This window comes from Periplaneta americana, chromosome 8 (assembly GCF_040183065.1).
Source record: "Periplaneta americana isolate PAMFEO1 chromosome 8, P.americana_PAMFEO1_priV1, whole genome shotgun sequence".
Classification (NCBI taxonomy): domain Eukaryota; kingdom Metazoa; phylum Arthropoda; class Insecta; order Blattodea; family Blattidae; genus Periplaneta; species Periplaneta americana.
In genome coordinates this window covers 27,085,633-27,101,151 of record NC_091124.1, presented here as the reverse complement: position 1 = coordinate 27,101,151, position 15,519 = coordinate 27,085,633, and the positions used below count along the sequence as shown (strand labels likewise).

The 15,519-nt window shown below is 35.5% G+C and overlaps 1 non-coding gene across 1 annotated transcript; it reads right to left on the bottom strand.

Moving 5' to 3' along the window:
* Window positions 1-6,974: 6,974 nt before the first annotated feature.
* On the bottom strand, window positions 6,975-7,046 carry TRNAY-GUA (transfer RNA tyrosine (anticodon GUA)). The gene has a single exon. It is a non-coding gene; the product is annotated as a tRNA-Tyr (tRNA).
* Window positions 7,047-15,519: the final 8,473 nt, after the last annotated feature.

The window sequence follows — 15,519 nt, the reverse complement described above, 5'->3', positions numbered from 1 at the left end:
GCTCGCAACTCCAGAGGTTATATCACAGTCGCCGGTGTGCCGGAATTTTTGTCCCGCAGGAGTTCTTTTACATGCCAGTAAATCCACTGACATGAGCCTGTCGCATTTAAACACACTTAAATGCCATCGACCTGGGCAGGGATCGAACCCGCAACCTCAAGCATAGAAGGCCAGTGCTATACCAAGTACGCTACCGAGGCCGACTATGTATGTATGTATTTAGCTTTTTATTTAATGACGCTGTATTAACTATTAAGTTATTTAGCGTCGATGAGACTGTTGATAGCGAGATGATATTTGGCGAGATGAGGCCGAGGATTCGCCATAGATTACCTTGCATTCACATTACGGTTGGGGAAAACCTCGGAAAAAACCCAACCAGGTAATCAGCTCAAGCGGGGATCGAACCCGCGGCCGAACGCAACTTCAGACCGGCATGCAAGCGCCTTAATCGACTGAGCCACGGCGGTGGCTAAGTGTATGTATGTATGTATGTATGTATGTATGTATGTATGTATGTATGTATGTATGTACCCACTTGAATTTACGTGATTCAGGTTCTGCATATTGCGGATAGATGGCAGGACTGTGACCCATGTTCTAGTTGTACACCACTTCGGCGGGTCACACTGTACATGATGTGTATCTGTGGAGAGTTATGTCGTGTACTGGGTTGAGAGTATGTGTAAGTGTTCGTGTAAGGTTAGAGTCTGGAATTAGTGATGATGAAGACGGGAAGGGAGAAGTGGAAACTCGGTGCCGGCACATAGCCTACTTCTGTCGAATAACACCAAGGGGACCGCTAGGCTTAGCACACGTTAAGAAAGTTTCATATGAATCTTTTCAAAGTCCATCTGAACTACAGCAACTGTATTTAACACGGTTCTCTTGTATAAAGATATAATTCATTGAAAGAATGAAGCATCAAAACGCATTATTCATATATTCGTTATTAAAACTTAATCATTATTGTTGAAATTGTCCTCATAAAGAGAAGACATCCAGAAGACACGGTGGTTTCTTTCAGAAAATGCTACAATGCACATATCCTCCTAAAATATAAAAACAAATGAGGATGGATCTGCTAACATAATAAAATATACGTTGCGCATTCCATTTGATCAGTGTTTTAGTTTCAGGAAATGCCACAATGCATTGCAACCTCTTAAATATAAAAAAGCAAGTGAGCATGAATATAATAAGTAATCCGGGGTTTGAAAATAATGAAAAATGTGTGCGCCATTCTCCAGGGGTAAAGCTTCAATTGTCAGTTACTGTGGGTACCTGCTGCAGTGGCAGAGAGGTTATTTTCACCTATGACGTCATGTGCTGTCAAAGGAACCTTTTTGCCCTTGAAGTGTATTTTGAGAGAGAATAGAAAAAACTTCTCAGTCGAGAATCTTCAAAAGTATTTGGTCATATGCTGCAACCGGGAACAGTACTAGTAAATATTGTTGTTTTGTTTGTTTCTTTGTTACTTTTTAAAATAATTTTTGGTCAATTTTGAACAAATTTTAATTCAAAATTTGTCTGTGTACTGTACCTTTTATCTAGGTTATTGAAAATTGAAATATATTTATTTATTATTTACTTTCTTACTTACTTTATTGATTGATTGATTGATTTATTTATTTATTTATTTATTGATTTATTGTTTTACTTGTTTATTGATTTATTTATTCATTTATTCATTCATTCATTCATTCATTTATTCACTTATTTATTTATTTGTTTATTTACTTATTTATTTATTTACTTACTTATTTATTTATTTATTTATTTATTGTATTTATTTATTTTATTTATTTTATTATTTTACTTATTTATTTAATTAATTAATTTATTTATTTTATTTATTTATTTAATTTAATTAATTTAATTTATTAATTTAATTTATTTATTTAATTCATTTATTTCCTTACTTATTTATTTACTTACTTATTTATTTACTTATTTATTTACTTATTTATTTATTTACTTATTTATTTATTTATTTATTTACTTATTTATTTATTTACTTACTTACTTATTTACGTATCTATCTATCTATCTATCTATCTATCTATCTATCTATCTATCTATCTATCTGTCTGTCTGTCTGTCTGTCTGCCTGCCTGCCTGCCTGCCTGCCTGCCTGCCTGCCTGCCTGCCTGCCTGCCTGCCTGCCTGCCTGCCTGCCTGCCTGCCTGCCTGCCTGCCTGCCTACCTACCTACCTACCTACCTACCTACCTACCTACCTACCTACCTATCTATCTATCTATCTATCTATCTATCTATCTATCTATCTATCTATCTATCTATCTATCTATCTATCTATCTATCTATCTATCTATCTATCTATCTATCTATCTATCTATCTATTTATTTATTTATTCTGGTAGAGTTAAGGCTACTACCAGAAGTGAAATAGATAATGAAAGAATGACAAAAATAGTAAAGTTATACTTAAATATAAATATCATTTTCATACACATTAACAAGCTTACACGGGCAATAATGAAATATTATCTGAACATGATACATATGTATGTAGTTACATCAAGGAAAATTATATTATATAAAATGCTATTTGTTCCAATAATTTATTCAAACTACAAGTAATGTTAAAAGGAAAGAAGCAAAAATTTCGAATCTTATAAATTTTGATAAAAAGTTTGGTTCTTGAAAATGTCGGTTTCATGGTGCATGTTGCATAAATAAATACTTAAATAAATAAAATATATATTCATGTTTTAATAATAACTACAAAGATACATTTTTAACAATCTGACAGTTTTTTTACCCCTTTCACAGGTTGGACATAAAACCTAAAAAGAAACCTATTTCAGCTATTCGAAAAACCTAAAATTGTATTTTTAAAAACCTAAAAATCCTGTCCCTAATAATAAGTATAGGTTGCGCATTCCATTTGATCAATGTTGTAGCAGAAGCATAACCTGGGCCATGTTACGTGATAGGTACGTAGAAAAATGCTGCGTGTTAAAAATGAGGGTAAGGTAGAAAAGAAGAGAAAACGAAAGAATATAGTAGAGGAAGAAGGAAAAAACATGTCGAAATTGTTGTGGCCTCAGGAAGATATTTCTCGGACTGCGGGTTGTCGATCCATTTATTGCCTCATTACAAGCCTTCCCTAGATGGGCATGAATTGTTTCCTTGTATCAACTCCACGCATGGCCGCCTCACAAGTTAGAAGAGCACCGTGAAATGACTTGGAAGTCCTTTCCTGGGCCCCGTGTTTGGACTCCCGCAGTGATGTATTCCTCCCTTGTCATGTATTCTAGATATTGGCTACCCTGGGGCCACCCATTCTGGTTCAAGTTTGATCATGAGATATACTTCTCCGTTAAATCTTTAGCGAACAGTGTTTGCCCTCGCTCTAACAAAACAAAAAGAGAGCCGCCTCTGTTATTTTTACTCATTCCAAACTAAAGTTTGTGCTGCCCCCATTCTCTTCTCTCTCATCGAGTTCTAAAGAAAACTACCATTCTTATTAAAGTTCACGAGTTATAAATGTACGACCACGTTCAATGCGATAGCTATTTCGCCAGGGCAAGCCACCTTAACAGCAGAGAGTCTTGCACAACTAAATGCATGGCGTGCATGAAATGCTTCACAGTTTAGAATTAGCCAGATGTGATACCATATATTATATCGTCGTTGTTTCTGCAATAACTCCTAAGTGCAAAATATAAAATTTTTCAATAGGAAGAAAAAACACATTTATTCATCCTATAGGAGCCGTACATAGGAGACTGTGAATTCTTAGATTTTCGAAATCTATACTAATAATAAATCTGTAGCCGAAATTTTTCTGGTAATTTTCGATTTTCCAAAAATAATTGGTCCTAACATATATCATTAACCACCCTGAAACCGAAAATCGCTTTTTTGAAATTTTTGTTTGTATGTCTGTCTGCCTGTCTGTCTATCTGTCTGTCTGTATGTTTGTTACCTTTTCACGCGATAATGGCTGAACGAATTTCGATGAAAATTGGAATATAAATTAAGTTCGTTGTAACTTAGATTTTAGGCTATATGGCATTCAAAATACATTATTTAAAAGGGGGGTTATAAGGGGACCTGAATTAAATAAATCGAAATATCTCGCTTATTAATGATTTTTGTGAAAAATGTTACATAACAAACGTTTCTTTAAAAATAATTTGCGATAAGTTTTATTGTTTGAAAAATTTTGATAGGACTGATATTTAATGAGATAAATGAGTTTTAAAATTAAAATAACTGCCATCTAAGGCCGTGTAACGAAATAAAAAACAAATGACTTGGTCTATAAGGGGCCTTGGACAGCAACAATCGAAAGCTATGAAAGATAGCCTACAGAGAATGTTTCTGTGTTTGTATGAAGTAATATCGGAAGCTAAATTAGCCGATTTGTATAATTAATTATTATTTCACCATTGGAAAGTTTAGTTTCTCTAGATGGACATAATACTATAATGTTATTACAGTAACTTCTGATATAATAATATAATATAATATAATAAATATAATATAATATAATACTATATAATATAATATAATTTAAGTTATTTGAAGGGTTCAGAACCATAGTGGGCCAAGCGCCATTTCCTGATTACTTAGAAAACAACAAGGGTTAAAATTAAGTTATTACCATACCGTAATTCAATGGAAACATATAGCAAGTAAAATAAAGTATACACATTAAATCTAAATGATGTCAATGTTCATTAAACTATGGTTGCATGTAATAACAATTAAGAAACATGTTAAAGGGATTGTCATTGCACCAAATGAGTGCCTTCTGGACCAAAATGATCGCATTTTAATCATTTGGATACAATTTAAATTAAGTAACATATTGAACGATTTATCCTTCTATCAAACACGAATGTTCCCTGGATCAAATGTCCTATTTTAATTATGTAATTACTTTATATTTATTTCTAACGGGTGCAGCGGAGCGCACGGGTACGGGTAAAGAAATATAATTATATATAGGAGATTTGATTATTTGCTGTATCACTATTTAAGTTATTTAATAGAGCAAAAATCTGAAAATCGATAAATATGTTACATAGAAGTTATTGCAGCAACAACGACGATGTGAGACGAAATTCCCTTCAGAGTGGACGTATACAAGAATGCTGTCAATACCAAATATTTTATTATTAAAGCAGTTTTCATTGTAGAGAGTTGCAATTTTGCATGCACATTGTAAAGTGGCGTGAATTTTTTCAAGTCTCCATCTCCGAAACTATTTAAGGCTATGCATAGGTGAAAATAACAAAAAAAAAAAAAAAACATTAACACTAAAAAATAATATAATGTTTCAGTTTTATAAATCGGTGCTTATTTTCTATGACAATTTAAAACCCCTCAGAACGAATTTAAAGGGACCAGCAAGTGCGTGAAGCTGCAGCCCTTTAAACTGACACTCAGCTGTCATTCTGACAGACTTTTTTCTCCATTCTAACTAATTTTACTTTTCATTCCGTTCATATTTCGCGCCGTTATGTAAGAGAAAAATGTATCTGGTACACTTTGCATAGGAAGCAAGGATATCGGTGGTATAATATTATATACATGCCGTACTTCAATGCTCGCTTTTTCGAATTTCCAGTTTTCAACATTTTGTAACATTCAAAATGCTCCAATGAATGCAGTTTTTCACCAATCTCAGTGAAATTTTCACAGAAGTCCACAAAAGCATGTGAAGCAAACTGAAACATGTACTTTCTTCTGCTATTGAAAGTAGGCTATTCAAATCACCATGTATTCAGGATGTGACAAGTTTAAAAAAATTGAAAAATGAGCAAAAGTAATTGGAAAAGTATAAAAGCATGTGTCATATTTTACATACAGTATATCTATCAGTAAGTCAAATAAAAATTTAAAGGAAAATTATGTAAACTTCGAAAATTCAGACAATTATAATTTATTATTAAAAAGAAATAAACAAAAATTAATTACAAGTAAACTAATTGGAATATCAAAGTGAACATATGTGTATTGCATGTCCATATTGTAAGAAATATGTGGTAAAAGTTTCAGAAAAATTGATGTAAAAATGTAGCAGTTAGAAATTTCACAGTTTCATAGCCTTAAGGTAGAGACTCGGAGCTTTCTATACAAATTGCTTTTGGATACATATGCAAATGGTTGGAAAAAATTTGATATGTGCACGTATCTTAATATTTTTTAATTCTGACAAAATATAATTACATAAAAGCAATGTTGATGACTGAAAAAAATACCTTTAAGAAAACATAAAATATCCTGTAACAGAAAGAATAATCGTGAAACTGATCAGGAACAGAGTTGTAGCTTCAGCAGCAATAATTTCTAAGTCCACTAAAGATAAACCTTGAAGTTAAATTAGAGTTCATATCTTATGTTGCAGTTTTCAACAGTTTATATAATACTTCTTCTATATGTGATTTCTTTCATCTTTTCTAACGGAGAGTGAGTAGATGGGAAATCTGCTGAAACACAATTCCATTGGCAATGTTTGTACAGTTCCCAAACATTGAGGAGATATTTTATTATTTACACGTATTTGACGGCTAATATAATGAACGAAATGGTGGACCAACTTTTTTGCGAGTAAGAATGTTGGACGAAACGTGTGGACGAAAATGTTTGTGAACGTAAATTTTTTTGGACTTAATTTCGAATGGACGTTATATCTGAGAACGAAAAATTTTGGACGGAATATCTTTGGACACAAAGAAGTGTACAATACATGGCGATTCACGAGGACTTACCGTCACTTACTGAGCTTATTTCCAAAGACATTTTGAACATAAAATGTAATGCAAACATGGATCCTATTCTCAACATTTTTAGAGTTACACTAATTTGAAATTGTTTGTAAAATATAGTTTTTCTTTAGTTTTAAGGGTAAAAGAATATTAGAAATAGATAATGAACTGTTCAGAAGTATCACTGGCTAATATTCTGAAGAAAGAGTGATGGAACGGAGAAAAATTCTCTCCGGCGCCGGGATTTGAACCCGGGTTTTCAGCTCTACATGCTGATGCTTTATCCACTAAGCCACGCCGGATACAACCCCGACGCCGGTTAGAATCGTCTCATATTAAGCTCCATCTCTTGGGTTCCCTCTAGTGGCCGCCCTCTGCACTACGTCATAGATGTCTATGAACGCAGGACCGAAGTCCATACATGTGTTGAGGTGCACTCGAATGAGTGACTGGTTGGCCGGGATCCGACGGTATAGGCGCCGTCTTAAATCACAAAGTGATTTATTACGCATATCATATATATATTTTGATGTACCGAAGTACATATGATATTTCCATGCAGATATTCTGCGTCATCATATGATGAAAGAGTGATGGAACGGAGAAAAATTCTCTCCGGCGTCGGATCCCGGCCAACCAGTCACTCATTCGAGTGCACCTCAACACATGTATGGACTTCGGTCCTGCGTTCATAGACATCTATGACGTAGTGCAGAGGGCGGTCACTAGAGGGAACCCAAGAGATGGAGCTTAATCTGAGACGATTCTAACCGGCGTCGGGGTTGTATCCGGCGTGGCTTAGTGGATAAAGCATCAGCACGTAGAGCTGAAAACCCGGGTTCAAATCCCGGCGCCGGAGAGAATTTTTCTCCGTTCCATCACTCTTTCATCATATGATGACGCAGAATATCTGCATGGAAATATCATATGTACTTCGGTACATCAAAATATATATATATATATAATATTCTGAAGCTAAAAAAGTATTGAGGATTTCTTATTTACTTTGTACAGAACCTTTTTGTTTTCAATTTTTAACTAAAATTACATTATTCTTACGCAACTTGATTCCCTATAGTTAAATTTTTCATTATAATTACTACGGTATTAAAGAGGTTACAAGAGTGGCATGATTTGTAATAATTGTTGTGGTAACTGCGGAAGAGTACAGAATTTTTAAGTTAAAAATCGAAAAAAAAAAATGTACGAAACAACTATGGAATTCACAACAAATGCTTAGCTTCAGAATACTAACTAATTAAAGAAATGACACTTCTGAATAATTCATTCTCCATTTTTAAAATTCTTTTACTCTTAAAACTAAAGAAAAAATATATATTTTACAGACAACTTAAAATCAATGTAACTCTGAAAATATTGAGATTAGGACACATTTTTATATGACATCTTTTGCTCAGAATGTCTTCGGAAGTAATCTCCGTAAGTGACGGTAACTCCTTCTGAATCACCCTGTATATTAGTGAACGAAACATGTTGGATGAAACGTTCTGGAACGAAAATTTCATAATTTCTCTCCTTGTTATCATGTCCCTCTTATGTTTTTCTTGTTGTCTTGTATTCTCTTTGTTCTCATATTCTTCCGTTTGTTCTCATCCTTCTATTCATGTTTTCTTTGTCTCCGTTTTGTTCTTTTATTCCCCTTGCTCTCTTATATTCCTTGTATTTCTCTTGTTCTATTTATGATCCCGTTGTTATCCTTCTCTTCACCTTGCCTTCTTCATGTTCTTTTATTCCCTTTTTCCTCTCCTTGTCTTCCAGTTACCCTTGTATTCTTCTTGTAGTCTTTGTATTCTCCTTGTTTAATTTCTCGCACTAACCATACGTTATTCTATGTAAAGATACTCGTATTCAGTAGAAGAGAGAGAAAAATCCAAAAAAAGGATAGGTGCCCTTGAAAAAGGGGGTACCGAGCGGTAACAGCACGTAAATTAATTATAGGTCAACAATATTTAATTTTTTAATATATTTTTCGATTTTTTTTCCTTTTCTCTCATTTTCAATTTCATCACGTTTTAAATCACAAAATTTACACCACCGCATAAGCTCTGTGAAAGACCGCAAGCTTACATTACACCACCGCCGTTCTTACTGCAAACGGGATTCAAACTCAATATTCGTTGAATACTGTGGCCGGTCATAGCGTACCTTAAAGTCTTAAATGAAAATAATACTGGGATTTTGAAATGGAATCAAATGCCATCGTGATCCCCCAGGGATTGCAGATATCGGAGGAAGTTGAGGGCGCTTCTTTGTTCGAATCTCTTTGGTGAGGTCAGATTTACATATTACTGTTAAATGAAAATGAGTTCGGGCCGTCATAGATCCCAGGACTGTAATCTCCTTGTCCCGGGCCGAGAGGCGGTATCTTGTTTGAATTCTAATTGAAACTGGAGTGCGCAGTAATCCCCAACACTTGCACTCGCCGCCGCCGGTACTTACTGGCGCTGCTGGTGTTATTAGGTATTAGGCGGCGACTAAGTTTGCTTGTCGGAAATTATCGTGGACTAGTTTCCACTTTAATGTAATGCGGCGCTCCCCGCTTTAGACCTATAGTCCGACAGTCGTCACAAAGTTTGTAGCAGCCTCTGTCTTTGTTTGTTTGTTCTCAGGAGTCCCTCTCCACTTGCTAGCACAGAGTCAATATTTAAATTCTGCAAGCTAGTTTGTTTGTTTCCGTAGCATGCTCCCAAGCTTATGGATATTTATGTGAGTAGCATTAAGTTCTAAGTAATATCTTGAAGATTTCACAGAAAGAAATACATCAGATACGATAATTAATAACTATATGCCATTTCATACAAGTTGAGAGGATGCGAAAGCATTTATTTCACTTTATGCTGTCGCTGACGAACTCGGAGAAAGTAGAAGGGGAAAGAAATGCTTTCAAATCCTCTCAACTTGTATGAAATGGCGTTTAGGTCTAGGAAGTTCATGAAATTGAGAGCTTCGCAAGTAAAACGTGGTAAGTGGCATTTTAATGTTTTGAAGTTATTTCGTAGGTAAACATTTATACAGGGACATAATTTTTTTTTACTAACATTTCTAATATTAACCTAGCTATGCCTTTGGATCAACGGTTGAGAACCGGAAACACCGTTTGTTACCCCCTTCCACGCCTGGCGTAAATACAAACAGATCACTTTACTAGATACAGGAGGGAAGAAAAGTAGTTTATCCATTTACGTAAACTAGGAAATATCGCGATTTTGAGTTTGATAATTTTCATTAGGTTTTTGTTTAATCAAGATACAGTACTATATCAACAATAAGTGTTTTTACTCACGAATTGAGCTATCCATTCGGACGTATTCATTATATTATACTGTCTACAGCACATTAGCGTACAATATAGAGAATGAAGTTAAATTGAAAAATAATCATAATATGGATATTTAAATACATTTTTGAAAATGATGGGCTTTCATTTCGATACAGGCTTCAGTTCTAATGTGCATATTAGTCTGTCGCACTATAGACTATTGCATCTAATTCCAATTACCAGTTTCGGCCTTCGTACTAGTAACTCATCTTGAAATAATTCTGTACCTACTCTATAAAAGAGTACCTTAGGTACAGTTCTGCACGATCCGGAAAGATAGAATTACTCAGACATGCTATCTACTGTCCGTCCACGTGGTTATGTAGCAGAGTCGTAGAAAGGAGGGGGGGGGTCACGTGAGGGCTCTGGATCATGAAATACAGATAGTATTGAGCCATCCAGGAGTTCGAAGAATCTTTGCAAGGACGCGATTATCATCGTGTACCTTTCAACTGATATTTACTCCTCTCTCCCGATTGGATTGATTGATTGATTCATTGATTGATTGATTGATTCATTCATTGATTGATTGATTCATTGATTCATTCATTCATTCATTCATTCATTCATTCATTCATTCATTCATTCATTCATTCAGCAATCCAAGTATTGCAACAGCACGCATCATGAAGCTACAATCATTAGACCTTGAGAGTGCTTTTATTTTTGTTAATAATTTTTTATCTCCTTAAAAATTATTTATTAGTGAAATAATAATACATCCACTTAGAATAATATTAAAATACATAGGCTATATTAACAACTACTCTTTCAGAGGTAGCCTATGTAGCCCTTTTTATTGCGAAGTTTATTTAATTTTCGTATTTCTTTTCTTTTTTATTAGTATTTTATTACATTCCATTTTGTTATATTCTTCCTTACGTTTTCCATATTAATTATTTGTACTAAATGAGTTGCTTTTACTATATTCCAATATATACTGTGTCCGGGACAAAATTTACCAATAAGAAAGTTGAATAATTCGCGTAATAATGGAGATAGGACAATGAAATTTGCGGCAAAAGAAAGAGGGACATTTTAAGTTTTATGTGTGATGTTGACAACATTTGGTCATTGTTGTTGACATAGCTGTAATTAAAATGGCGTTCACAGTGCAACAAAAAGTTCAATGCTGCTGTTTGCTTACCGAATTCAAGTATCCGAAGATAGTGGAGAGAAGATTTAGACAACAGTAGCCTGTGAAGCAACCACCAGATAGGCACACAATAACAACTCGGCATAGAAAGCTTCTTGAGACCGGATCTCTAGTAGAGAAAACACCACGCGGGAAGTAAGTGACAGAAGCGCAAGTCGACAGAATTCCAACGGAGCCCGTGTAAGTCTGTTCGCCATGCCAGCGGGGAACTTGCAATTCCAAAGTCAACTATCCACGATGTTCTGCAGAAGAGGTTACGTCTGCATGCATACAAGATTCAATTGGTTCAAAAGTTGAAACCAAACGACTTACCTGCACGATATGATTTCGCTTGTGACATGCTGTTGAAAATTGATATTGAAAATGGATATCTGCAGAAGGTCGTGTTTAGTGAATATCGCCTATACATCTGTCGTGCTACAAGAGGTACACACATAGAAGTTTATTAGTGGTCACTCGAAACTTTGGAAGTCCCTTTGTCAATTCCCGAAAACAGCATTTTCATCCATCAATTATTTGGTGAGTTATTAAACTTTCTTATTGCTAAATTTTGTCCCGGACACCCTGTATTTTAATTTCTTTTTTTCTATTATGGTATTATTTTCATGTTGTTTAGTGTCGATTTTATTATGCTATTACTATTTTTTTGTAATATGTTAGTATTCTGTTCTTTAACTCTTTGTTAAATTTTCACTGCTTGTATACTTTGTGACCTGGTAGAGTGTAAGAGAAGGCCCTATGGCCTTCACTCTGCCAGTATAAATAATAATAATAATTGTTCTCATTATTATTATTATTATTATTATTATTATTATTATTATTATTATTATTATTATGTATTTTGAGTTTAAAGTATGAATATTACAATTGTAAATGTGTACATATTTGCTCTTCTCTTTTGTAAGTAATTGTAATTTATTTTTTCTTATATTTCTTTACATGATAGATTTCATCTATGCATTACGCTTATTTCCTTGTAGTTATCGGTGTCCATTAGTTGATTTATATATTAGTTATGAAGATAAATGTACCAAAATGTCCAATCAATTATAATCCTATTTCAGGCTAACACTTTTTTAATTAGGAAAAGTAAATTTCCTTCCATTCTTACTCTATTTGTGTAGTTAGAAAATGTCATCAGAGTTCCTGTATGGTGAAATACACTTGGTGTTCTGTCCTATATATCTATGGTTCTGTCTAACTAGCAAGACATCAGGCTCAACCGCTGAAGGTCGGGAGTTCTGTTGAATGCTCAAGCTCGCCGGTTGTTCTGCGGGGCATAGTTGCGCCCCAAGGTCAGATAAGATGCAGCAGATAAAAAGGGTCCCAGTTTTGTGGGCATAGTTACGCCCCGTTCCCATCAGGTAGAGAAAAGGGGATGGCATAGTTGCGCCCCGATGAAAAAGTTAGAGAAAAAGACACTACGGAAACTCGAGCCTCGCAATCAACCAACCGTATTGATTTCTTATTCGATTTAATATTTATTATCGATACCGTTAAAATGAACACCAAGAAGTTGGCATTACTTTAGTAACTGTTTTTCTACTGTTTATGCAGTGATTATCAGTAGCCTGCCGTTAAAATGAACACCAAGAAGTTGGCAGTACTTTAGTAACTGTTTTTCTACTGTTTATGCAGTGATTATCAATAGCCTGCCGTTAAAATGAACACCATGAAGTTGGCATTACTTTAGTAACTGTTTTTCTACTGTTTATGCAGTGATTATCAATAGCCTGCCGTTAAAATGAACACCAAGAAGTTGGCATTACTTTAGTAACTGTTTTTCTACTGTTTATGCAGTGATTATCAATAGCCTGCCGTTAAAATGAACACCAAGAAGTTGGCATTACTTTAGTAACTGTTTTTCTACTGTTTATGCAGTGATTATCAATAGCCTGCCGTTAAAATGAACACCAAGAAGTTGGCATTACTTTAGTAACTGTTTTTCTACTGTTTATGCAGTGATTATCAATAGCCTGCCGTTAAAATGAACACCAAGAAGTTGGCATTACTTTAGTAACTGTTTTTCTACTGTTTATGCAGTGATTATCAATAGCCTGCCGTTAAAATGAACACCATGAAGTTGGCATTACTTTAGTAACTGTTTTTCTACTGTCTATGCAGTGATTATCAATAGCCTGCCGTTAAAATGAACACCAAGAAGTTGGCATTACTTTAGTAACTGTTTTTCTACTGTTTATGCAGTGATTATCAATAGCCTGCCGTTAAAATGAACACCATAAAGTTGGCATTACTTTAGTAACTGTTTTTCTACTGTTTATGCAGTGATTATCAATAGCCTGCCGTTAAAATGAACACCAAGAAGTTGGCATTACTTTAGTAACTGTTTTTCTACTGTTTATGCAGTGATTATCAATAGCCTGCCGTTAAAATGAACACCAAGAAGTTGGCATTACTTTAGTAACTGTTTTTCTACTGTTTATGCAGTGATTATCAATAGCCTGCCGTTAAAATGAACACCATGAAGTTGGCATTACTTTAGTAACTGTTTTTCTACTGTTTATACAGTGATTATCAATAGCCTGCCGTTAAAATGAACACTAAGAAGTTGGCATTACTTTAGTAACTGTTTTTCTACTGTTTATGCAGTGATTATCAGTAGCCTGCCGTTAAAATGAACACCAAGAAGTTGGCATTACTTTAGTAACTGTTTTTCTACTGTTTATGCAGTGATTATCAATAGCCTGCAGTTAAAATGAACACCATGAAGTTGGCAGTACTTTATTAACTGACATATTCAAATGAGTGAGCCGTTGCAATATGGGGTCTTAGCAGTCTTGACATTTTATTAATGATTTTCATACCGTCTATGGCGTATAGTGAGGTTAATTTAAAATGATTGTTAAATGTAGTGAAAAGGATAAAGAGTTAATAATTCATAATGGCTCTAAGTTTCAATTTTCGAAACCCTGTACCGTAGGGTTAAGATATCGATGTACAAACAAAAAATGCACTTCATTTATTGTGTGTGATCGATAAAAAAAGTGTTATTTTAAATAGAAAAATTTTAAATAGCAAAATTGGTCCACACCTGTGGAGTAACGGTCAGCGCGTCTGGCTGCGAAACCAGGTGGCCCGGGTTCGAATCCCGGTCGGGGCAAGTTACCTGGTTGAGGTTTTTTCCAGGGTTTTCCCTCAACTCAATACGAGCAAATGCTGGGTAACTTTCGGTGCTGGACCCCGGACTCATTTCACCGGCATAATCACCTTCATATCATTCAGACGCTAAATAACCTAGATGTTGATACAGCGTCGTAAAATAACCCAATAAAATAAAAAAAAAAAGCAAAATTGATCATACGCTAGGCCTACCTGATTTCAATGCAGCTATCACTGCAATATTGTTAAATAATTTGTTTATATTATGACAATCACTTTCGCGTGTACTATGCCCATCGGGGCGCAACTATGCCATGTCCATTCTGTTACCTGATTTCTTCGTGCGCAACCATGCCATGTCCATCCTGCTACCTGATTTCTTCGGGCGCAACTATGCCATGTCCATTCTGCTACCTGATTTCTTCGGGGAGCAACTATGCCATGTCCATTCTGCTACCTGATTTCTTCGGGGCGCAACTATGCCATGTCCATTCTGCTACCTGATTTCTTCGGGGCGCAACTATGTCATGTCCATTCTGCTACCTGATTTCTTCGGGGCGCAACTATGCCATGTCCATTCTGCTACCTGATTTCTTCGGGGCGCAACTTTGCCATGTCCATTCTTCTACCTGATTTCTTCGGGGCGCAACTATGCCATGTCCATTCTGCTACCTGATTTCTTCGGGGCGCGACTATGTCATGTCCATTCTGCTACCTGATTTCTTCGGGGCGCAACCATGCCATGTCCATTCTGCTACCGGATTTCTTCGGGGCGCGACTATGTCATGTCCATTCTGCTACCTGATTTCTTCGGGGCGCGACTATATCATGTCCATTCTGCTACCTGATTTCTTCGGGGCGCGACTATGTCATGTCCATTCTGCTACCTGATTTATTCGGGGCGCAACCATGCCATGTCCATTCTGCTACCTGATTTCTTCGGGGCGCAACTATGCCATGTCCATTCTGCTACCTGATTTCTTCGGGGCGCAACTATGCCATGTGCATTCTTCTACCTGATTCCTTCGGGGCGCGACTATGTCATGCCCATTCTGCTACCTGATTTCTTCGGGGCGCAACCATGCCATGTCCATTTGGCTACCTGATTTCTTCGGGGCGCAACTATGCCATGTCCATTCTGCTACCTGATTTCTTCGGG